This window comes from Ambystoma mexicanum, chromosome 11 (genome assembly GCF_040938575.1).
Source record: "Ambystoma mexicanum isolate Mex_15411 chromosome 11, UKY_AmexF1_1, whole genome shotgun sequence".
Classification (NCBI taxonomy): Eukaryota; Metazoa; Chordata; class Amphibia; order Caudata; family Ambystomatidae; genus Ambystoma; species Ambystoma mexicanum.
Genome location: NC_090934.1, coordinates 563927879 through 563952467, shown reverse-complemented (window position 1 = coordinate 563952467; position 24589 = coordinate 563927879). Strand labels below are relative to the sequence as shown.

Sequence of the window (24589 nt, the reverse complement as noted above, 5' to 3'; positions counted from 1 at the left end):
ACCCCCCCGTATGATTTACCTCCCACTCACGCCCGACGGCCCCAGAAAAGAGACCATTACCCACATCGGCCACGTTCTTCTATCCTAGGCGCAGCCAGCACACGGGCATATGACGGGCCCCTGCTTTGCTTGTACACACCCGCCTGGCTCACGCTAGCCCTTTTCCAAACCCTACATCCACCCCTTGGGTGACTACGTGAAGCAGCCGGACCCCCACTGCACGGAGCTGATCAACCGTGACATGGGGAAGGAAAAGACCAAGCGGCAAACACTGCAAAGCAAAATTGACCTCTACAGCGTGGAGGCTCCTCCACGCCGCGGACCTCAGCCCCTAGAAGACGCCGGGGCCGGCGACGAGCCCCAGGACCACCCAGTCTCCTTGACGGACCTCATGAGAGCGATTGGGGACTCAAGGACATCACTGGAACTTAAAATAGGTGGCCTATCCACTGAGGTGTCCCTTATACGCCAAGACCTCCGCAATCTATCGGCCAGGGTTGGTGAGGCAGAACAGAGAGTGTCGGACACAGAAGACACGGTGCACCGTTTGGAGCAACAACTTGCCGCGATCACCCAAAAAGTTGCCCAACTGGAATACCGTGCTGAGGACAGCAAGGGGAGAGCGCGGCGCAATAACCTCAGGATCCTCGGAATACCGGAGAAGGAGGAAGGCCCTAGCGCTGAACTTTTCCTGGAGGATTGGCTAGCTCATGTCTTCGCCCCCAAAAAACTGTCCAAATTCTTCTCCATAGAAAGGGCGCACAGAGTCCCCACCGGCCCACCTACCCCGGGCGCCCCGCCCAGAATGATAATCGAAGGCCTGCTGAACTACGGCGATCGACATGCGATCCTACAAATGGCAAGGGCCTCCGGCCCATTACATACAACAGCTATAGGGTCGGGTTCTACACCGACTACACCAAGGAAGTCCAAAAGGCCCGCCAATCTTTTCACTCGGTCAAGAAGAAACTTCAGTCGCTTTCTATCAAATATGCTTTATTTTTCCCGGCATCGCTCAAAGTCCACTACGAGGGCAGCACTCATCTATTCTACACTCCCAAAGATGCATGGACTGGCTGGAAACCCAAGTTCTCACGGATTCCAGAGCGAGGCGCACACCACCGGGCCCGCCCACACAGAGGCCCCGGTCCGAGCGGCCCTCGCCCCCTCGATCTCTGACCAATGCAGACAACGACATGACGGGGACCCCCACGGAAAAGGGGTAAGGCCCACGCAATGGGGGGACTAATCTGCAACGTAATAAAATGGGAGCGGTCACCTAGCGGCCGCTGCTCCTAAGGCGGCGCGGGTGTTATCGCAGTCAGGGTTATCCCGAGGAAGTTTACCAAGTTATAAGTTTAATTGCTTGGGTGACAGGTGCTCCCAGTTGGGGGGGGGGGTGGAGGGGAGTACAGGGTGGGGGGAGTTTTGGGGACCTAAGGAAACGGAATCACGGGACAAGAAGGCTTGAAGCAGACAAACGCAGGCAAGGAAAACAAACACTGTCTTTGGCCAGGACCGTGGACGCAATTATCAGCCAGTCAGCAGGCACTTCAATGCGAAGCAACCCCTGGATGTCTCCCCTGAAAGGAAACCGCCATATGTCCCTGGAAAAAGTGCAACTGCCACTAATCCTCCCAGACGCCCCAACAAGAAGACTCACGCAGATAGAATGAACTCCAACAAGGTAACCATACTGTCCTGGAACGTCAACGGCCTCGGCTCCAGCATAAAGCGAAGATTGGTGCTCCAGTACCTAAACCGACACTCGCCGGACATTGTCCTCCTAAATGAAACGCACTTGATAGGCACAAACACCAACTTTTTCAAAAGATCCAATTACTCGCATAACTACCATGCCGGATTCACGAAAGGTGCCAGGGGCATGATGATACTCGTCCACAAGCGAGTCCCCCTCCAGGTTAGGAAGATCAAGACCGACCCCACGGGCCGCTATGGACTGTTGCTAGCTGACATCTGGGGCGAGAAATGGGGCCTGGCAGCAATCTATGCCCCCCCACGCTGGCGAAAGAACTACTCTCCTAACTATAGAGTTTGGTCCTGGAAGAAGAGGCTGATACGTGAGTGATTGGGGGGGCCTTTAATGAAGTAATGGACACCGCAGTCGATAGATCCCATAGGAGATCTGGAACCCGCACCACCTCCACACCGCTCGCCGAGGCCTTGGGATTGACGGACACATGGCGCTCACTTCATAATGACGAGGCTGGTTTTTCCTTCTATTCGGGCATCCACAAATCGTTCTCCAGGATCGATTATGCCTTTATCCCCCGCAACATAAATCAGAGGCTTCTCGACGCTGAATTCCTTGCAAGAGGAATTTCGGACCACTCTGCGCTCCTTCTAACCATGAAAAACTCTTGCCGCAGCCCGGACCGTAACTGGCGCCTAAACGCATACCATCTACGACTCCCTGAAATCGCTGAGGAGCTTGAAAAAAAGACAACACAATATTTCAAGCTCAATGAAGGCTCCGTGGACTGCCCGATCTCGATCTGGGAGGCGTACAAGACAGTCCTCCGGGGGGATGCTATCTCAGCGGTTTCCGCCTACCAACAACGTCAAGTCCAGAAGGTCAGAGAAGCAGAAGCATTAGTCCTGGAGTGTGAACGGCAAATCCTAGTACACGGCACCCAACAAGCAAAAGAGGCAATGCTCACGGCGCAAGACGCCCTTAGCAACCTATCTCTAGATAATGCACAAACTGCCCACCAATTAGTCCGGAGCCAAATATATGAGCGGGGCGACAAAGCTAACAAGACTCTGGCCTGGTTAGAGAGACACGAACAAAGCAGAGGACATGTACGGGCCATTAGATCTCCAGATGGAACACTGCTGACAGAAGACTGACATTGTCGAGGCATTCGCCGCCTACTACAAAAATCTCTGTACCCCACCCGCCAGTTGAACCCTCACGCTCGCGCGACCGAATTAAGATCCCGATACTCCCACAGCACCAATCGGATCTCCTGAATGCTTACATCACCGACACCGAGGTGCAAGAGGCGCTGGCACAGCTCCAACCCGGGAAAACTCCGGGCCCCAACGGAAACATAGAAATGCCTCAGTGGCACACTATCTGCCCACATGCACCGCATGTTCCTACGCAGCAGAGAACTAGGAGCACTCCCCCCCCCCCCCAGACCTCAGGAAGGCATGCATAGTAGTCATACACAAGCCTGGGAAACCCCCGGAGGAATGTGCCTCCTATCGTCCGATATCCCTGATCAACGGCGAAGCCAAGGTCCTCGCCAGAACACTTGCCAACAGACTACTTCAGGGGATTGAGACCCTCGTCCACCCGGACCAATGTGGATTCATGCCCAATAAATCAACTCGAATGAACTTACGCAGAGTCCAATTGGCGCCGAGTAGAGCAAAAGAAATACCAGCCCCACTCGCCCTCCTGGCGGTGGACTTCGAAAAGGCGTTTGACTCTGTGGGTTGGGATGCTCTGTGGGCGATCATAGCTAGGATGAACCTGGGGCAGACATTTATATCATGGGTAAAACTTCTCTATGCATCCCCGGAGGCCACGGTGAGGGGGAGTGAATGGCAGGTCCTCCAAATCATTTCGCTTGGGTCGGGGCACGAGGCAGGGATGCCCGCTATCCCCACTCCTCTTCCTCCTGGCCATCGAACAGCTAGCAATTGAGCTTAGAGCTAATACCAACTGGACTGGTTTCGTTTGGCCGGGAGGGGGAGAGGACCGCCTTTCTCTCTATGCGGATGACCTTCTCATCTACCTCAGTAACCCGAGCATCTCATGCCTGGCTGTCTACCTCATTCTCAGTGAATATCAGAACTTTGTGGGCCTAAAGGTCTTCTTCCCGTTTCATGGTGGCGTGTCTGCGATCCCGGAGACCTGCCCATACCATGTCTCTATTAAGGAATTTAAATACCTGGGTATACGGCTTGACCCGACGCTCGATGGGTTCCTCCGACTTAACCTACAACCAGTAATTGAGCGGTTCAACAGAGACACCCCCAATTGGCAATCACTTCCCCTATCGCTAATGGGTAGAGCCGTGCTATTCAAAATGATGACCCTCCCCAGACTGTTGTATGTTCTCCAGAATGCCCCATGCCTCATCCCCCGAGAAACCTTCGCACTCATTGACAAGAACCTACGCACACTGCTATGGGTTGGGAAACAATCCAGGATCGCCCTTGACACGGTCCAGAGATCAGTATGGGAGGGAGGCATCGGTTTACCCTGCATACGCACCTATTACCTAGCGACACAGATAGGAGTAGTAAATGACTGGATGCACGCAGACCCCACACTGCCACACACCTGTATCGAACTGGAGATCATGGCCCCATTAACACCGTTGCAAATCCTGTACGCCACCCACGACCAACTCCTGGCGCTGCCCAAAATGACCCACCATATCCGTCACGCCTGGCGGGACACACACAAACTAATCGGCTGGAAAGGACAGCCAACACTATCACAACCCATATGGCACAATGCGCTCCTCCCGGAAATAGTGAAAATGGGCTCCTTTGGTCACTGGCATTCAAAAGGAACACACACACTAGCGCATGTGATACAAGGGGGTCGTCTCCTGGTTTTTGAGACCATCCGAGAACAATTTGACCTGGCACCCATGGACCGGTTTCGGCATGCGCAGCTGGCCCACGCCATCCGTATCCAATTCCCTGACACGACAATCATACCCCCCTGCTCTCCCATCGAGACCAATATCCTCCCGCAACGCATCTCATCTAAGTTCACCTCCACTCTCTACCAGGCTCTTAACTCCTTCGGGGCTACAAAGCTAGACGGGCTCAAAGCAAAGTGGGAAAGGGATGTAGGTCACCTGAAACCTGAAGATTGGGTTGATGCATTAATGTCTCCCAGAGAAATTGGTATAGAATCCAAGCTTAGACTAATACAGTTGAGAATCCTTCATCGCTCATACCACTCACGTGCCGTAATGGCCAGATGGGGTGGACTAGAAGACGGGACATGCGTTCGATACAAAAATGAACCTGCCACCTTCTACTATATGATATGGTACTGTCAGGTGTTACAGGCCTTCTGGGAGGACTGTATTAGCACAATCTCTGCCGCCCTGGCGACACCAATCCCCAGGGATCCCAAAATGGTACTCTTAGGCATCTGGGGTGAAGTAGACCTGTCAAAATATGAGAAAATGTTTCTGGCGATTGCGTTGGGGGCAGGCAAAAGACTTATTGCAGCTAATTGGGGATCTGCCGACCCACTGTGCCAGAGCGCCGGATTTATAATGCACGGGGCTGCCCCCGTAAATTTGGAAAAATATGGGGTAAATGGCTAGATGCTCACTAACATCCGCTGGTGGGGGTAGATCAATATCACTGTTAGCATTGGTTGCCTTCCTTGTCTTATTACTGTCCTACAGTCCTCGGCCCTGTGGGCCCTTTCTAGCTGTTATTAATGCCATGCTGCCTTCATCCTATGACAAGACACATGTTTTGCAAACACATTGCGCACAAACACTAGTTAAGACCACGTTGGTATAGTAGTTTTAATCAACACTAGGGTAGCCTGACACGTGTTTCGAGCACTTGCTCTTCCACTGAGGCTGCAGTGAGGTATGAATGAGTTGCGAACCATAAGTATGGTAAGTGATTGAAGAATAGGTCTCACGGGCTCCACTGTCCTCCTGTTCGGAATTACAGCGGAGACGCTGCCTCAACGCGGAAACGCTTCAATATTTGTTGTTGCAACTGCAAGTGACAGTGGAGCCCGTGAGACCTATGCTTCAATCACTTACCATACTTATGGTTCACAACTGATTCATACCTCACTGCAGCCTCACTGGAAGAGCAAGTGCTCGAAACACGTGTCAGGCTACCCTAGTGTTGATTAAAACTACTATACCAACGTGGTCTTAACTAGTGTTTGTGCGCAGTGTGTTTGCAAAATCTGTGTCTTGTCCTACTTACCTGGTGGAAGACTTGGCAAGTCCAGCCCCCCGCACTCACCTGCAGCGCTTTTCACTACACTCAAGCGCAACAGGTCCTTGCGCTGAACCTCGCCATCCCCCCTTGCCAAAATTAGTTTTGCCTTCATCCTATGTATGCCGATGATCCATGTTTGTTTCTCTATGTTGTGTTGTTCAAACTCAATAAACAGAGTTATAAAAAAATATATATATTTGTTGTTTCTATTTTAACCTTGCCCCAAGACCCATTTTATCGACCAACGCAGGACACTTTTCTGAACATTTCTGCTTATGTTCACTCTAATAGATTGCACTAAAAGCGTCATATCACAGATGTTTTGTGTTTTAACTGAAATAACAGGAGTCAGTTCTAATTCTTATAATGCAGGTCACCAATATTGCTCTCTGTACTAATTACGCATAGGTAAAAGTGTTGCCCATCAAATTCACCGATTTCGTAACTGACTTTCTCTTGGCCTCCTTCTCATCTTTGGCACAGCATGAGCCAGGAACATCAAATGCTCTCTCAGCACTGTCTGACAATACTCTTGGAGCACAGGTATTCTGCAGTGGGTTGCTTTGTGCACTGTGTTGGTCCAAAAAGGCCTTTCAATTGACAGCAGGCACGCAAGTCATTAGTAATTGTCCATGAATTGCCTCGGCTGCTTGCAAAGTACTTACAAAGCAAATAGGTGTATGTCCTATCTGTGACTGACAGCCTCTTGCCCCATTTCATATATTGTTCACAGAAGATAAAGGAGCATTAAGTGCTTTCACCAAATCATCAGACAATTTGCAGGGTGCGCAGGCTTGCCACCCACCATTGCTTTGTCGGTTAGGCAGAACAGTCTCTAGTCTGACTCATGACAAAATGTATGTTACTATTATCTATTTATTTATTGTTTGCTTGTTAGGCTGTTAGGCGCTTACACAGTAAGAAAATACTGTTTAAAATCGTTTCATCATTGTATTGTCCTTGTTGTGTGTAATGTGGTGTCCTGTTCGGTTTGGTTTGCTCTTGTACGAACAGTTCATGTTCAACACTGTGGTGAATCCTGCAGATCCCCCAACAAAACCCTGCCTAAAGTCTCCTCCCAAGTGGCCAGGAAGGGGCAGACGCTTCCTGATCCAAATCCTGCAGGTGGTGTACTGCGTGAGGATCACCTGGGTGGAGGCAAGGCCCAGGGTAGTGGGAAGATTTTGCACAGTGAGATGCTCTTGCCACTGTATTAAAGGAGGAACTGGCTTATTGTCATTTTGATATCCATCAACCTTCTACGAAGGATGGAAGGGTAAAGTCCAAGGGTGTAACCCAACAAAGAGTTGTATCCAAAGAACAGGTCTTTTGTACCCCTAGAATTAAATATGCTGCCCAACGCCAAAGGTGTACCAAAAAGAATTATGGAAATGTGTCCTTTTCTATACCATCTATCTCTAATGAGGTTAAAGCCCACAATATCTCTTCTAGAAATATTAAGGGATTTAAAACCCCCATTAAAAGTGTTAAATAAGTGGAAAAACCAAATTCCCTTAAAAATGGACTACATGTCCCAAAATCCCTCAGAGACTGTGACGAAGAAGAGGGCTGAAGAGGCATGCAGAGGTAAAGGACAGGCAAGCAGGCCTAACAGTCTCTAACAGGGTCAGGCAATTAATCCAAAGGGCCTGCACCTGAAGCCAATTGGCCCACATGAGAGACATAAAAGGCTGCAGCAGGAAGGATCAGTAGAAGAAGCAGAGCATGAGGATGGTAGTTCACAAGGAAATGTGACCACTTGAGTGACGCCAGAACGAGAGAAGAGCAGATTTCACCTGCAGGTTCTGAGTTGGTCCTGTGCTCACAAACCCTGCTGCATTGGAAGAGACAGAGAAGTTAACAGCCTTTCCAGGTGCGACTAATTGCTGTAAAGGCAGAGCTGAAGTCGTGCAACTGACTGAGGCCTGTGTGCAGAAGCAAGCGAGGGAGACTCTCTGAGGTTGAGGCCAGATTGGAGACACCCGTACTGCAGAGGAGTGTGGGTCCCAAGAGTGCCTGAAGCATTAGAAGCCGAAGGAAAGTCATGAAATGGAAGCAATCTGCAACGGTGTGACTTCGGAGACGGTGAGTGATGCTCCATACTCAATTCACAAGAAACGCCTTGCCAGCAACTGTAACCAGTTAAATTAACACTACACTTGCATAGAAGTGGGAGCGAGTAAAAGTTGTTTGTTGATGTGGGAAGTCAACAACAAAGGAATTGTATCCCATGCGTGTGAAGCACAAGTTAAAGTGCTCACCTAGAAGAAAAGCCTCTTAATTTCCATTGTACTAAAACCATTACCTGAGTGGTTGCACGTCTCCTATTAAGAGGAAGAACATTAACGGTAATCACTCGAGAGGAAGCAGCTGACTATCTCGAATTGTTACAAGAAATACCTACATCAAAGAAAGGTTGCGTGTAAGTAACTGCGATTCATATATCAACCGATCCAACTTTCCCTCCCCCTTACAACCTTTGGGCCTTCGTGGCCTCCCCCACCGCCTATCAGGTTGTGCTCTGGGAGAGTAGGTGCAGCGTGGCAAGGACAGGAGAATGCGAAATGAAGAAAAGGAGAAAGGAGAAAAGGCATGATTGTGTGCCCTATTTAGCGGTTACTTCTACATATCCCACACGTGGCTCTGTAGTATCCCCGGTAAAGTGTTTGTTTTTCCCCTCCGTGACCAGCTCCGCTTTAGATGTATGGGTGCAGTAGCTCCCAAAAACCATCCCCTCTAGTCGGGCTAAGCTTCACTCTTATTCTGTCACTATTAGACAGGCGTTTTAACACCGCAACCTAGTTGAGAGTGCACATTAGGCAGGGATAGTGTATCCTTTGCTCTATCCTACTGTCTTCTGCCACAGCCTTGACTTTATTTTATCTAGACATTTGCTTAAATTGTTGTCCTCACCACAGGTTCTGGCCTTGCCAACTGGACCAATCCTGGGTCTCATTTGGCTGCTAATAGCTCGTAACACAGATGTGTGTTGCCTGCTTATTGGGTGAACCTAAGCTTTGGGGGGCCTTTTGAAGGTGGCTCACTCTAGTAGGCATGTCTTGGAAAGAGGTGTGGCCGGTGTGGCCCCTGAGGGTGGTGTGTTGGCCTTCCAGTGAATGACCAGGAGATTGTCTGCAGTGAAAAGAATGAGGCTGTTGAGTCTGCATACTAGTGTGTAAGTGTTCGCTGTCGCTTCTGGCCCAAGCAGCATCACACTGGGGGTGAACGCAATGTCTGCCCCCTCCATGTCTGAAATTTGCTGGTGTACTCCGCGCCAATAAGGGCAGGGCAAGTCCACATCATGTGTCCCATGGTGCCCTGAGTGTTGCAGCCTCTCCAACAATCTGCTGTGGGGGCTATCCCCATCCGAAATAGCTTGCCCGGGGTGAAATACACTTGTAGCATTTTATATTGGATTTCTCTATTCTTGATATGTAGGGAGACCGTTGGTATGGCGGCGAAGTATTTGAGAATGTCTGATATGTCTATTTGGGCCCCGAGATCCTCAGTCCATGCCATCACGAGTATGCAGGTTCTGCCTGGGTTATTGGGTATTGCCATCGAGTAAAAAAGATGTGGGAAGACATGGGGCCTCATTACAACCCAGGCGGTAAGTTCCCTACTTTACCACCATGGTGTAAACTCTGTTTACACCATGGTGGGATGGCGGATTTACCGCCCCATTCCAAGGTGAGTGGGGCGGTAAATCCCCATTCCCCATTTACCCTTCCCCATTCCCATTTTTGCCCCATAGGGCATAATGGGAGTGGAGAAGGCGCCAATTACGGCACCGTAAATTACAGTGCCGTAATTAGCACCAAGGCGGGTTAGCGCTTTGCATTTTAACGCCTGCTAAAAGCAGGCATTAAAATGGTAATCAGGCATTAAGGGTTAACGGCGCCGACAGGCATTATCGGTACGCTCGCCCATTCTTTGTCCTGTTTGTGGTGTACTTTCTGTGTTAGCCCGTATGAAAGCACTACCCGTATGCTAGACCACGCTGGTGCGTCCTGAATTGGTACCCCATGTGCGGCCCGGAGTCTATGCCATTGGGTGATAGTTGGTTCTACAATCGGGTGTCTTAAGTTCTGCCTGGAGTTTACGCGGCGGTATGGCCATAATCTCGATTGGGGATCACAGGGCCATCAAGGCCAGTTACATGACCCTCCAGCTGGTGTCGTCGCCCGTGTTTAGCCAGCGTTTCATCCAGCATATCTGAGCTGTCTGGTGGTAGGCTCTCAATGAGGGCACTGCTAGGCCACCGTTAGCCTTGTCCGCCTGTAGCACTGCCAGGCGTATTTGTGCCTTATTCCCTCTCCATATGAATTTGACAATATCATTGTCTAGTTCTTTAAACATTTTGGGTGATGGGCTGGTTGGCAGCATCATAGCTATATACGTTAGTTTAGGAAATCAATTCATCTTCACCACATTTGTCCTCCCTGTCAGGGATAGGGCCAGTGCGTCCCATATTCCTAGTCAAGGGTGATGTTTTTTAGGGCCTGTGGGTAGTTTAAGTCTCAGAAGTCCTCCATCGAGGCACTGATATTTATCCCTAGATATTTGATATGATGCGTTTGAAGTGTTAATGGGGCTACCCTTCCGGGGTCCCAAGGAATATCTGGTCTTAGAGGCATGACCTCTGACTTGCTCCAATTTATTTTGTAGCCTGCCATCGGGCCAATTTTCAGCAGTAACGTCCGAATATACGGGTGGGGCCTTTACCTATGTAGAGCAGCAGATAGTCTGTGTAGAGAGAGACGCAATGCGCTTCCTCCCCTTGGTGTAAGCCCGTCCAGCCTGCGTCTGCACGTAATTTAATTGCTGTTGGCTCAATGGATAGAGTGTAAAGAAGGGGTGATAAAGGGCACCCTTGATGCATGCCAGACTGCAGGTTGAACTCGGGAGAGGCTAAGCCGTTGGTGACCACTGAGGCTGTGGGGCCTCTGTAAAGTAGTTTGATCAATTGTATGAGGCGTGGAGGGAAGTCGAACCGGGGCAGGATCCGAAAAATAAACTGCCATTGTACCTTGTGGAACGCCTTCTCTGCGTTGACTGTTAGCATCATATCTTCTGGATCCGGCAATTACATGAAGTAGCCTGGGGATATTGTCACTTGAGTGTCTGTTACGGATGAAGCCCGTTTGGTCTTTATGAATTACAAATGGAAGGTGCCTTTCAATCCACCTTGCCAAGCACTTCGCCAGTATCTTGGCATCTGCGTTTATCAATGAAATTGGCCTGTAGGAGCCGCATAATTCTGGGTCTCTTCTGCCCTTGTGAAAGACTATATGTTTGCCACGAGCATCGATTGTGGTAGCTGCCCCTGGGCTACCGCTCGTCACTCATGCTTTTATAAAAAAATATGGGGATCCTGTCTGGGCCTGATACTTTACCGGGGGAGAGCACAGCCATTGCGCATGCTATTTCGGTGGCCGTGATGTGGGCATCCAGGCCGTCGCCCTGGTCAGCAGGTGCCTTGGGTATAACTATGGAGTCAAGAAATGTCTCCATGTCCTGGGTTGTGCTTGCGTCATATGCCGTATACAGTTCTCAATAGTATTCTGTGAATCGTGCATTGACACAATCATCTCCGACTACTAAATTGCCTGCGGCATCCCTGATGGAGGCGATCATTTGTGCGGCTTGTCTTTGGTTTAAGGCAAACGCCATCATACGCAAAGGCCGGTCACTCTCCAGGTGGTAGGATTGCGACTAGCTGGTGTAAGATTTCTGGTCCCTAGCTGCAGTTATTTGCCTGATCTTTGTTCTCAGTTTGTTAAGTTTGGTACCCAGTTGCCTGTCCTGTGTCGCTTTGTGACACCTCTCTAAGATTTTTAGCTCTTCCGTCAAACGGGTCTCTGTTTCTACCCCAGGATTTTCACTTGTACGCCCAGCGAGAGATGCATTGCCCTCTTGGGAAGGCCTTAAAGGCGTCCCAGCAGATATATGAAGTGTAGCACGGCCCCAGGTTCATCTCCCAGAACCCGTTTATGTCATCTTGCAACCGCGCCATGAGATCAGGGTACTGTAGGATGCGTAGATTTAGTCTCCACGCGAGGGGCCTAAGCATAGTGTTCGGGAGTGTAATCTGTAGTGCAAACGGAGCGTGATCCGAGAGGGTAGTCGGCAGAATTTTGCAGTCAGTGACTAAATGGAGTGTGTTCGCCTTTGCTAACCAAAAGTCTAGCCGGGAGTAGCTGTTTTGTCGGTGAGAGTAAAACGTAAAGTCTTGGTCTTGTCCATGGGTGATTCTCCATATATCCTTAAGGCGGAGATCAGTCATCAGTGTCAGTAGGGTTAATCGTTTCCTTGAGTTAGCGGTGGTCCACGAGGGGGTGCCTAGCGATCCAAGTTTGGGTCGAGTGCTACATTGAGGTCTCCCTCTATTATGGTGATATTCCCCATGTATTCGGCACAGGCTGAAAATGTGTGTGTGAAAAAGGATGGGGTGTCTGTTGTGGGGGGCGTATTTGTTTAACAGTGTGATAGGATGCTGGTGAATTAGACCCTGCACAATCACATACCTTCCCTCCTTGACTCCGCAGGTATGCCTAATCTGGAAGGGGACCCCATTGTTAATGAGAATGGATACTCCCCGAATTTGCCTGGTGTGCTGAGTGAGCTGCTGTGCCCACCCACCCACGTTTCAGTTTCTCCGACTATTTTGCTGAGATGGATTTCCCGTAGTAATATAATATCTCCCTGTATGTCTCCCATGTAGTTTAACATTCTCCTGCGCTTCAAGGGGTGACCCAGTCCCTGGATGTTGCATGTCACCAAGGTGATTTGGGCCATACCTTGGGCATACAAATTGGTCTGTTGTACTGCCTTATCAGGGCAGGTTGTGTAGGATCTGTGGTTGGGGTGGTCATAGTTGAGCACGACCTTTGTCTAATCCCCTGGACATTCAACCTGTGGGAAGTCTCCCACAACGAAATTCTACCTTGGCTTGAACGGGAGCCTAACCAGAACTCTAAATAAAAACATTGGGCAGGCCAACCAACCAGCCACTGCCCAATAGTTGGCCAATGAGCACATATATGGGGTATGTGGGTGCCAACCCTTGGGTTGACACCCCTCCCTACATATTGTGCTCCTTCCAGGGTATGCATCACTGCCATATACTCCTGCCGAGGCGCCATACGGCCGTGTGTGGCAAGAAGCATGCCATGGTGTCTGTCCTTTGTTTAAGTGCTGGGCGAATGGAGGTGTGTCTCTTTGGAATTGTACATAGGTTGTTGAATTATCCGGTCATAGTTCCCTGCTATGCGCACGGAGGGGTGTCTGCCTCAGAGAAGCATTGTTAAGTGGCCTCTGGGGTCATCCCCTTATTACCTGCGGCTTGGGTCCCATCCCCGGGGTCTTCTGCTCATTTTGTGCCATTTCCCTCGCTTTTGTTGCCGCTCCTGGTTGGACGAGGGTGGGTTGTCCGGTCTCGTTGCTGGAGAAAGTGCCACACCGTTTCTGGGTCATCAAACAAGTGCCATTGGTTGTCTAAGTGGATGCACCATGTGGCCGGGAATTTGCGGTAGTGCCTATGGACCGATGATTTGAGTGCCTCGAAGATCGGGTTGAAGCCCTTCTGCCGTCTGGACGCTTCCATTGAGTAGTCGTTGTAGATCCTAATTTCTGCATCTCCTACCCGTATTGGGCTTGCGGCGCTATAGGCTTTGAGGATGGCCATCTTGTGCTGGAAGTTTAGGAGTCGCATGGTTATGATCCTGGGGCAATCTTTTGGTGCCAGCTTCAGGATTGGTGCACGGTGTACCCTTTCGATGGGGAGGTCTCGTGCGTTGTCCATGCACAGGGCATCTCAGAGGAAATCATAAACAGATGCTTCCAGGTCCGAGCCCTCTGCGTTCTCCAGAAGGCCGACGACCCTCAGGTTATTCCGTCGGAATCTGTTTTCCTGATCGTCGAGTTTTTCCCCCAGTCTTTGTACTTCACGGATGACCCCATCCAGATCTGTCGCCATGGTTGTTTGATTATCTTCAGTTGCGCTAATTCGCTGTTCGTTGTCCGTTATCCTCTAAGCCTGGGCAGTGAGTCGTGTCTGTACTTCTTTTAGGTCCCGTTTTATGTCAAACACTGTTGTTCGTTTCCTGGGTCTGCTGGCCTATTATTCTCAATTCTGCCAGTATAGTCTGGAGCTGCGTTTGGACATCCATTTCTGGTTTGTTTCTGTTGGATCTTCTAGGTAGGCCGGGTTGAGTGGTTGCTGGGGTGTCCTTCAGGCCTTGGGCTTGATCACTCTGTTGCATGCCCCTTCTGCAGTCCCTTCTATGCAGGCCTATGTCTGCTCTTCCTGGTGGAGGGGTTCCTATCTGCTTGCACTATCGTTCGATGCACTACCCTCTCTCTGGGTGGGATGGATTGCGCAGGAATAGTGCTGGGCTGGGCTTGGATGGTCCTGCTCCGGGGAATGTGGTGCGCAGGGTAGCTGTTTCTTCCGATATGGAGTGATTGCGTTCTTTCACCTCCATACTGAGTCGCTTGAGAGTGCGTACACTACCGTTGTGCTTGGTGGTTACTTATGCTCTCTTCCTTGGCCCCCACAACTGGCCTGCACATAGTCCTGCTGCAGTCACTAAGTTAACAGGTGGGGGAGGGACTTTCGTGCAGGCCCGGGGGTAGTATGCCTTAATAGCTGCTACGTGTAGTCAGGCGCCTTATTATTTCCCTGTGCGGGGCACCTCTGTTTCCCACGTTCAGCTTGTTTGGCTGATGGCTGCGTACGACCCGCTCCTGGCGCTCTGGGGGGTGTTCGTGGCCTCACTTGTTTCCCTGTGGTGGTGCCAGCAGGCCGGGGTTAATCCGTATCAGGTTAGTGATTTTACTGCTGCCCCTCTGCTGGGCCTCTCGCTGCCCCTGCTGCGCCGGGCACTTACTTGAGGGGGAGTGCCTGATGGCCGCCGGCCTCCCGGGTTGGGATGTCCACACCGGTGATGGATTCCCTGTTGTGCCGGAGTTCTGTCTCTTGAGGAGGGCGCAGCACTTCGCATACAATGCTAGTCCTTTCTTTAATGTCCTTCTCGGGAGGAGGTGGGGTCAACAGGTCTCCAGGTCTCCCCCACCCATTGCTGCTGGGATGAGGGTGCTGTCTGCTCTCGTTGTCCTGAATTTGCTTGTGGCAGACGCCATTTCCCTCCTTGTCCCTCAATGGGGAGCTGCCGTGTTCCGTTCCCCCGGTTCTCTCTGCTCCATTTCGAGCTTATCGTCTGCCGGGGCCCACGTCAGCGTGGATGTGGGTGCCCCCCATCTCCTCTCTCTGCGCTGGGGCTTAGTTTTTCGCTTGCCTTCTGCTTACTGTGTGACTGTTTTCAGCAGCCGGACCCTCAATGCTGCTGTGGGCGGCTTATGTTAATGTTATGCTGACGCCTGTGTGTGGGGGATTCCTCTGTGGCCTTGAGAATCCTCGGTTTTGACGGGCAAAGCTGTCTGCGATTGTTCCAATACTGGCAGCCTGCCACCGTCAGGGCTTGTACTGTTCGTTCCTCCATGCAGATTTCTTTTAAATTTCGACACTTTCACCCCTCAGAGTTGCGGTTTGTTTTCACCTCCATACTGAGTCGATTAGCATGTTCTGCGACGGTCTGTCATGATGCTTTATGCTATCGTTGGCAGGACCTCCTTCAACCCACGGCTATCTTGCTCGGGCTCTCAAGCGCCTCAATGAAGTGGTACTTTTGTCTTGAACTTTATCAATTCTATCATGGAAGAAGGTTAACCAGGATTGCCAATGGTGCTGTTTTCTATGTGGAGATTGGAAGGGGAACATGTGAACAAACGAAGAAGGAACTGTTACCAGTGTTTTTTTGTTTGGGTGAACTTTTGTTTCTTTGGAACTTTTCAAGGACTGATTTAAGACTTTACTTTTCTTTAGGAGAAATTAACTTCGGACATTCTTGGGGAACGAGATCTACCCAGGACAAGTAGAAGCCATCCAAGATACTGGTTATTTGGACATCCTTTATTTATGTTGTTGATGATTTGCTTTGACTGTTGCTTAGTGTGAGGGCCAGTTTTGTGTATGCTCAGAGATGTTCCCTTAGATTCTACACTAAGTAGGGAATTCCCTGGTTTAGCTAGGTTTTCTTTGCATTTTAAATATAAAATAAAATGTCAAATACTGAGAAAACTACAAGCAGTTGTCTGTGTCGCATTACTGACCCCTCACAACACCTAGTCTTATTTGTTATCTGCTGGGAAAGGCGGTCTCGGCCATCAGTGTTTGACTACCCACCAAATCATTTCACTCTACGCATTAGAGCCATTCACGCTTAGCTTGTCCGTTGCTTTGATAGGTGCTGTGCAACTGAAAGGTGTCAGCTCACTGAAATCAGACTGTGGATTGTGTGGGTCGAAACAAATTTGCTCTTTTCACAAACAGGTCTCTCTCTTGTAATGATTATTTTTTATGATAAAGGAGGAGAGCAGGCATTGGGTGTTTTCAACCCTATCCCCTGGAAACCAATCACAATGCAAAGGTATGCTACCCTGTGTTGCTTTGTCTCCGTGATTAATATTCATGGGTTTAGAATTGGGAGCTTCAATATCAACATTATTGGTCTTTACAGTGTGTAGATGTTGTCCCATCTCATTTCATAGCGTCATAAAAGTGCCTTTGACAAATTTCTCATTTAATTCGGTGTCCTGTAGGAAAAGACTTCTGGCACAGAATTATCTTTATTACCCAAAAACAAGCATTCGACAATTGTGTCAGTCACTGTTACTTTACTCATTACTTCTAATGAACAGAATAATAACATGATGGACACGTTAGGGAGAATTTTAATTTCTGTGCCAATTCCCTTTAATCTTAGAGACCCCCAGCTCTTTTGCTGGAATCAGGGCTTTTTAATTTTTTACTCCTGAGTCAGTGGAACTTTTTCCCCACTCCATCATATATTTTTCTGACAAGGATTTGTGGTTTCTTACTGTTTAATAGAGTCTGGTAAACTCCCTAGGCATCTGCTTTTTGGATGGTGACACACAGCACCTTTTGTGCAGTGCACCGAGTAGTCCCTTGGACTTCTCTTAATGTTTAAATACATTTTCTTGGGTGAACTACTGTTCCCCAGAATAGTAAGATGACTTTTGTCTTACTTACCTTTCCTTTTGGGGGTCCAGCACACGCCACCCTATGTGGAGTGCTGTGGGACAGGGGGGTTTACATAGTAACTCCTTATCCCCTTCTCATGTAATATTATGTTACACTAACTAACTTGAATGGCTGATGGCAGTGGTTTCTTTTTTTACTACCTTTGTGCCATGCATCTGCAGGCTGATTCCTCAGCTGCAGTACAGCACCCAAAGGTGACCATTTTCCCAAGGTGACCATTTTCCCAAAATGGCCCCTATCTTCTTATTTCGCCATTTCTTGTCAGTTAGTTCTTTCTGGGCTTTTACTCTGTTGTTTGAATCAGGTTTGAGTCCTTTGTGCATTTTTCCTTTGGTGGGCTTGAGTCCTAAAGCCCACCGAGGCTCCAGTGTGTCTGGAAAAGCAGGACGTGAGGGAGGGTCCCGAAAACTTCCCTGTCCTTTGTCTCTTGGTGTGTCTGAGTGAACCAGTTCTAATTGACTGGCTGGCTGTCCGGGAGGACAGCCACCCTGCTGTGTGACTGAAAGCCCTAGGGCTGTGATTGAATGGGAACTTGCTTAAAAGGTGAGGTTTTTGGGACTAGAGGCAGAGTCGACCACTGGAGGACAACATCCGATGAAGACGTGAAGAGACGCCAGCAGCACACTCCAGGAACACGAAGTGCCCGGTGAAGCCCTGCAGCTATGCTGACCCTGTGTTTGTTTCAGCCGGGAAGACCTGCAAGAGAAGACTTCCTCCCTTCGGCTGGTGGGACCAACTAGCCTTAAGACAAGCTTCCTTTTGGCGCAACCCCCGACTTGCTGTGACTTTCCAAGCCTGCAGAATCCAAATGTCCGGGAACACCCGACCATCATCGAGTTCATTGCTTTCGGAAGTGCGAATCCGGCCAAAACTTTGTGGGCATCCAGAGGACACTACAGAAGCAAGAAATAGTCATCCAGAGTCCCCACAGCACAGTCCAGGACTGAGGGATCAAGTAACTTCCAACCAAAGCTGTTCGTTCTTCTGTGGCGCTGAGAAAAAGACGCCAAAACCACAAAAGGCAGCTGAATCAAGGAGGATCCATTGCTGCAGAGTCCCTCTCTCGAGTGCTGCCGCAGTAGCCCCCTAGATGTCCTCCCTTTTGTCACCACGACCACGGACCAGGAACAAGGGTCTGCTACACTGCAACAGGAAGGCTTCTAGCTGGAACTAATTCTTCAATTCTCAGGTACTGTGGGGCTTGGGGTACATCTACCTTTTGCCATCTGTGGTGCTTCCTAGCTTGGGGAGTACTATTTTAAACCCTTATGGGTTGACCTCAACTCACATGCACTTGCCTCCCAGCTTGTGCTTCTTGAAGGTGGGTCCTCTTGAGCTTCTGTGATTTTCTACTGAACTACTGACTATTTTAAAACTTTATTCTAAGAAGAGTGCATCAGAACTTTGAACTGGCCCATTGACTTTGGCTGTCCTGTCTCCCTAATGGCCCCCTTCTGAACCTATTGGCTTTGACAGTGCGTGTTCCCTTAAAGCTTTTAATTGTTGAACACTAGTATTGCTGGGATAAAAGACTACCTACATCCATCTGGGAGAATCTAACTGTTTTACTACTTACAAAGTATGTTCTGATCGGACTAACTTTTCCCTCCTTGAAACTCAATACTGTAACAAATAAGTGCTGATACTGACCTTAAAGGATGCCACCCAGTGTGCTGGAATACATTTAGCATAAGAAACATTTACTTGCCTACTTTATTGCTCTTGTTGAACTGAAACCTAACTTTGCTATTAATGTAACAATTAGTTGCTGCTTTTTAAAGATTGTCTAATTATCCTTGTGTGTATATATAAATACATATTTATACTATAAGTTTAAGCCTCTAAGTGTTTACTTGGATACCTGTATTTACTCATTTCATTGTAAAGCTCTACAGCACACATTACCCCCCTTAAAATAAACCTGGCTGCTCAGTCACTCCAACCAACTTGTGTAGTACAGGCCTAAAAGGTGGATTACCTAATACCAGGAGATAGGTTTTGTAAAGGCCCACACCAGTTAGACTCTACAAATTATTACCTAATCACACTTCTCTCATGTCACAAATGTACCCAAGTGTTGTCTCTGGGCCTAGTGGAATATTTAACCATGCCCCTTTCTTGCGTCAAAATTGTGCCTTTTGACTTTTGTCCTTATCTCTTGTCCTGCAGGAGGAGACTGAGTTGGCCACTCTTTTCTCAGGCGCACATGACACACCCCATTCATGCTTTTTTTGTTCATTTGAGAAAATGCTCTTGTTCATAAAGTTCGCACTGTGCCTGTGCATTGGTTTAGTAATTGTTCTATTAACCGTTTCCCAACAAATAAAGAATACAATTCTGAATATGAATTATCTTTTCTGTCTGTACATTCAAGGATACAAACACTGTTGTTAAGCACTCCAAAAAGAAATGTTATTCTTTTTTATGCCTCCAAAGTATTTTTTGCATCATTTTTCTAAGATTCAAACATTACTTATAGCCCCCCGACACCGTTTCCCCATTTTCTATGAATGGTCCCTCGGGAGGTTTAAACAATATGAACATTTGATGTTCTGCAAAATAAAGTGAACAAAAACTCTCCTTTAGTTTGCTTAATCCTCTATTGCAAAGTGCTAAAAACTATAAACAAAATACCATTGTCAAAATAATGTAATTGTCAAAGTTAGAAATCCGCTTTTTCTATTGCCGTATTGTTAGTAGGTTAACTGAAATGATTACTTACTATTATTTGATTTCTGACCATGATAATTTGGAATATTTTTTTTCGAATGTATGTTTTTGATGAGAACCGTTATTCTTAGTGTTAAAGATCAGTTTCCACTTTCATCTGTGGTTGCCTTTTTGGTACACAGTTCCTAGAGTAATTTAATAAGAATGAGCTCTTATGACTTGATCTTAGTCTGTATGTAACCATGGGATTCCTATTAACTCCTATTTTGGTTCCCCTTAACTGGATTTCTCCTTTCTTACATTTTGAATTCGTCTGTTTGCACGTTTGTTACCCCCCCATTTTTGGAACTCCATAGCATTGTTCCAAAATGGCTGACTTTTATTGTGACGTTGCAACGTGATGACACATGATCGCCCTGTTCGCGTCAACACGTTGCAACCTCCATTTTGGATCGAGTTAAAGCTTAAGATTCATTCCTACCACAATTAAAGCGGATTTCTTTACATTATGGAAATTTATCAGCGCTATATTTGTAACTTCACAAACTATATTCATATGCTTTCTTTATGCAAAAACAGTGTGTGATCCCAAAAATCGATCTTAAATGAAATTGATTGTCTCATACAAAAAAATGTCAAATATATGTAAATAGTAACAGATATTCATGCACAGGAAAGCGGATTTCTTTACATTATGGAAATTCATCAGCGCTGTATTTTTAACTTCACAAACTTATATTCATAAGCTTTCTTTATGCAAAAGCATAAAAAAGTGTGTGATCCCAAAAGTGTTTCCATCTTAAATGAAATTGATGTCCCATAAAAAAAAAACAAATATATGTAAAAGGTAACACATATTCATGCACAGTTATTTACTTCTGATTTGGACCGAAACTTAGATGAAATGACCCAGTTCATGGTCTGAATTTAATCCTGATCTACAGCTGTCCATTAAATAAATCCAAGTGGCCTCTTTTTGCTGCAAATGTTTTTCTCTATTACCTCCTCTTTTGGGATTTGTCACATGTTCTAAACCGAAAAATTTGATATTTTTGGTCTGATCTTCAGTATGTTCTGAAAGGAAATGTTTGCTTAAGGGATAACGTTAATTTTTCGGTCTTATTGTTCCGATATGTTCTGCAATCCTGATTTTCAGAGGTCTTATAGTGCTTCCTATGTATATCTTGGAACATACACATTGAATTGAATAAATAACAAATTTGGTGTTGCAATTTATGAAGTCTTCAATAGTATATTTTGTGCCATTAGGTTTAGTGATTTGTTTTAGACCATTTTCTATATAAGGACACATGCTGCAGTTTCCACATCTGTAATATCCTTTCAGCTTTTCTGTTTGCCAAAGTTGTTCCATGCCTCTGGTTGTTCTAAATTTTGAAAAGTTAGAAGGGCAAAGAATATTTTTGAGATTGGGTGCTCTCCGATAGGTAATGCATGGAGTGTTGGTGAGAAAAGGCATTAACTCTTGATCCATTGTTAACAAATTCCAATGTTTGTTTAGAATTGATTTTAAAGTGTTAGCTTCTGTGTTGTATGTTATGATAAATCTGATTTTTGATATGGAGTTTCTCTTCTTCTTTTTCAAAGGTTTGTTTTTCAAAAGGTCTTTTCTAGTCCGTTCTTTACTTTTATTTTTTGCTTGTTTTAGATGTTGATGTTTGTACCCTCTCATTAGGAATTTTTCTTTGGCAAAATTGAGATGTTTTTTTCATCTCATCTTCTTGCGTGCATTTTCTAATATGCAGTGGATGGTAACTTGCAGCATGTAAAATGCAGTTTCCTGCGGTGGGTTTAATGTATAGCGTTGAATGAATTTCATTATTATAAATGTACAATTCAAGATCTAAAAAGTGAATCCTCTCAGTCATTTTCTCCACGGTGAGTTTTAAATTGTATTGATTATCGTTTAAATAATGGTGATATTCTATTAGAGATTTTCAATTGCCTTTACATATTATTAAAATATCATCAATAAACCTACTCCAGTAGATGATTTGGTTTTCTTCATAAAAAGCTGGATGTTGCCATACATGGTGTAGTTCATATGAGCCCATATACAAATTTGTGTATGCGGGGGCAAAATAGCTCTGCTATTTCTTTCAATACAGTACTGCTGGCGAAAGGTGATGCCCACAATGCCAATGTATAAGGAGACAAAGTTATAAAGCAGGTACTAGAGGTGTCAAGCATTAACACTCTTAGTAAAACACTAGGAGGGACCAGTGAAAGTTTAAAAGTCAGTATCAAATTTTAATAACGAAAATAATCGTAAAATTTAAAACATCCAATTAAATAGATTGGTCCAAAAATACAGAAATTGTCACTTCCAATGTATAAAACAACAATAGGGAATACGTAGCAGGCTTGGATGGCCATTTTAAAATGATGTTACAGAAAAAATACGAACACTGAGGGTACTTGTCAAGCAAATAGTATGGTACCCAACCAGGCATGGATAAATGTGTCATAAATTTTACTCTCTGTTTACAGTCCAGAGATGTGTCTCGACATGTTTCTGTTCCTTTAAAACAAAGTGTGGAACATTTATCAGAAGGAAATTAATTTACAGCATAGCCTATTTAACAATTGGAGTGGTAAACAATACAACTAAAGTATCATAGCACCTGCAAAAGATAAAAACAACAGACATCAAAGGGTTAGCTAATCAATAACTAGATACGTTGGCAAGTTCAAAAAATGAGCTAGGCACCATATCAAGGGGAATAATTACCTATCCGGGTGCCAGTGGGGGCTCTCTACTTAGATTAGTAGGTGTAGGGAGGCGACCATCGCGGCCCTACAAGAAATAAAGAATAATCTACAGCAAAAGTTTCTGCTGAAATGAAAAAAGACTCACAGTACACATAACACAGCAGCAAATATCGGGAAAGGGACACCCTGTAGGTGTCTTTAAGTAAAAGCATCTCATAGTGAGAGAGGGGAACCGTTAACAGCAAGTCCCAGCAATATACAAAGAAAAAGAGAAACCAGCAGAGAGTGAGCGGGGCCTGCATCACAAGAAACACGTGAAACAAGTGACCAAGCCAAGTCTGTGTAGGGCCACCAGGCGGGTACCTAACGGCAGTGACAATCCCTTATTAAGTGTGCAATAGTATGGTGATCGATGGGACCGGAGCACAACTATCCGCCCAGGTGAACAACACTCAGGGAAAAGAATCCCGCGGTGGACGGCGTGTCGGTGATCACAAGTAAAAGGAATACCTTACCTTAGTGAGCCCATAGATGTAGTAACGGGGGACGAATCACTGCGATCCGCACTAAAAAATAAAAATTAAGAAATAAACGGTACGATCAGGGTTAAAAAACGATAGACCCTGCATCAAAGGATAAGGTGATGCAAAGGAGAGCGAGAAGCATCTCGCAAGCCGTTAGATCGCAGAATCACTTACCAAATGAGGAGGAGTGCACGGCGGGCAAGTCTACCGCACTCGTAGGATCAAACAGAATGTATCCAGTGGCTGCGCGATGCGGCCGATGCAGGCTGGTAGTCAAGGGTAACCCTGGGAGTCCTACTACTATGTTTGCTCGACCGAAGAAGGGTGCAGTGAATAGGTAAAGCCCGGCGGCCATCTTGGAATGAAGTGGCAGATAGTGTATAACGGGCACGAAGTATACCAGGGTGAGTTAGTGGAGAAAACTTGTGATATGAGAAAGGACAAGGATCCTAACAGAAGGAGGCTCTTAAAAAAGGGGGGGGCTAGGGAAAACTCGGGGTGAGCGAGATAACTGACCAATGAGCTCCAGAGTGATACAACCACAGTGGAAGAGTTGCCTGTAGGTACATCGTAAATAGATACTCCATATGTCATAATGAACGAAGAGATATTACAAGAGAAAACTAAATATTATGCCAATCAATCAGCTCATTGAGCCCCATAACATCACTATGTAGGGTAAAGATCATCTTTTGTTCCATTTTCAACAGTTTCTTTTCACGTGCTGTGTTATTCGTTCCTTTCAGGGCCAGGAGGACTGTCCAAGTGAAGTCCTCATATTTGTGTTTCAGGAGATTGAAGTGTTTCACAAGCGTTCTCAGTTCTGTTCTTCAAACACCTCTGATGTTCCATTATGCGTGTTTTTACTTTTCTGACAGTTTTGCCGACATAATGCAATCCACATATACAGGTAATCATATATATCACAAAAACGGTATTACAATTAGTGAGGTTCTTTTGGGTCCACAATGCCACCATGGCAATTGCATCCCATGGAACTGGTCTCTGGTATGCCAGGCCTGTGGCTTTCTCTCAAACAGCAGGTGGAAGAAAACCTTTCAGAATGGGCTTTCTCTGAAGAGAATAAGCTTCATTTATACACATTACAATCCACTGTGACAAAGATCCCGGCTGAGCTACACCGCAAGTAATGAACAGGTTGTCGGCCTTCCTGAATGAGTGAGTTTTCTCTCGCTAAAACCTAAGAACCCTCCTAATATCAAGGCAATGCAAGACCCACTCTGCTCTGAGGATTTGGAAAAAACACTGGTAAAGTGATCTCCTGGTTGATGCTGAAAGAGCAGACTACTTTTGGATATAATTTAGGACGAATATACTCTCCTGAATCTCGCTAAGGCATTAAATAGCAGTACCAAGTTTAAGTCCCAACCCGGTTAAGGGCCTTGATATATTTATTTCATTTATTTAATCATAGTGTGCCAAAAACCCTGCGGCATCAGGGTGCAACAAAAATACGCTCCGACAAACAAATGATACAGGACTACATTTACACAGTTAAATAAGTAGATAGGAACGAGACATAACATCCTCAGCAGTGGTTACTGAA

General features: G+C 46.8%; 1 protein-coding gene across 4 annotated transcripts in view; it reads right to left on the bottom strand.

Moving 5' to 3' along the window:
- The window catches only part of LOC138503575 (golgin subfamily B member 1-like), a 1546163-nt gene that overhangs the window by 1082746 nt on the left and 438828 nt on the right, over positions 1–24589 (bottom strand). The window lies entirely within an intron of this gene.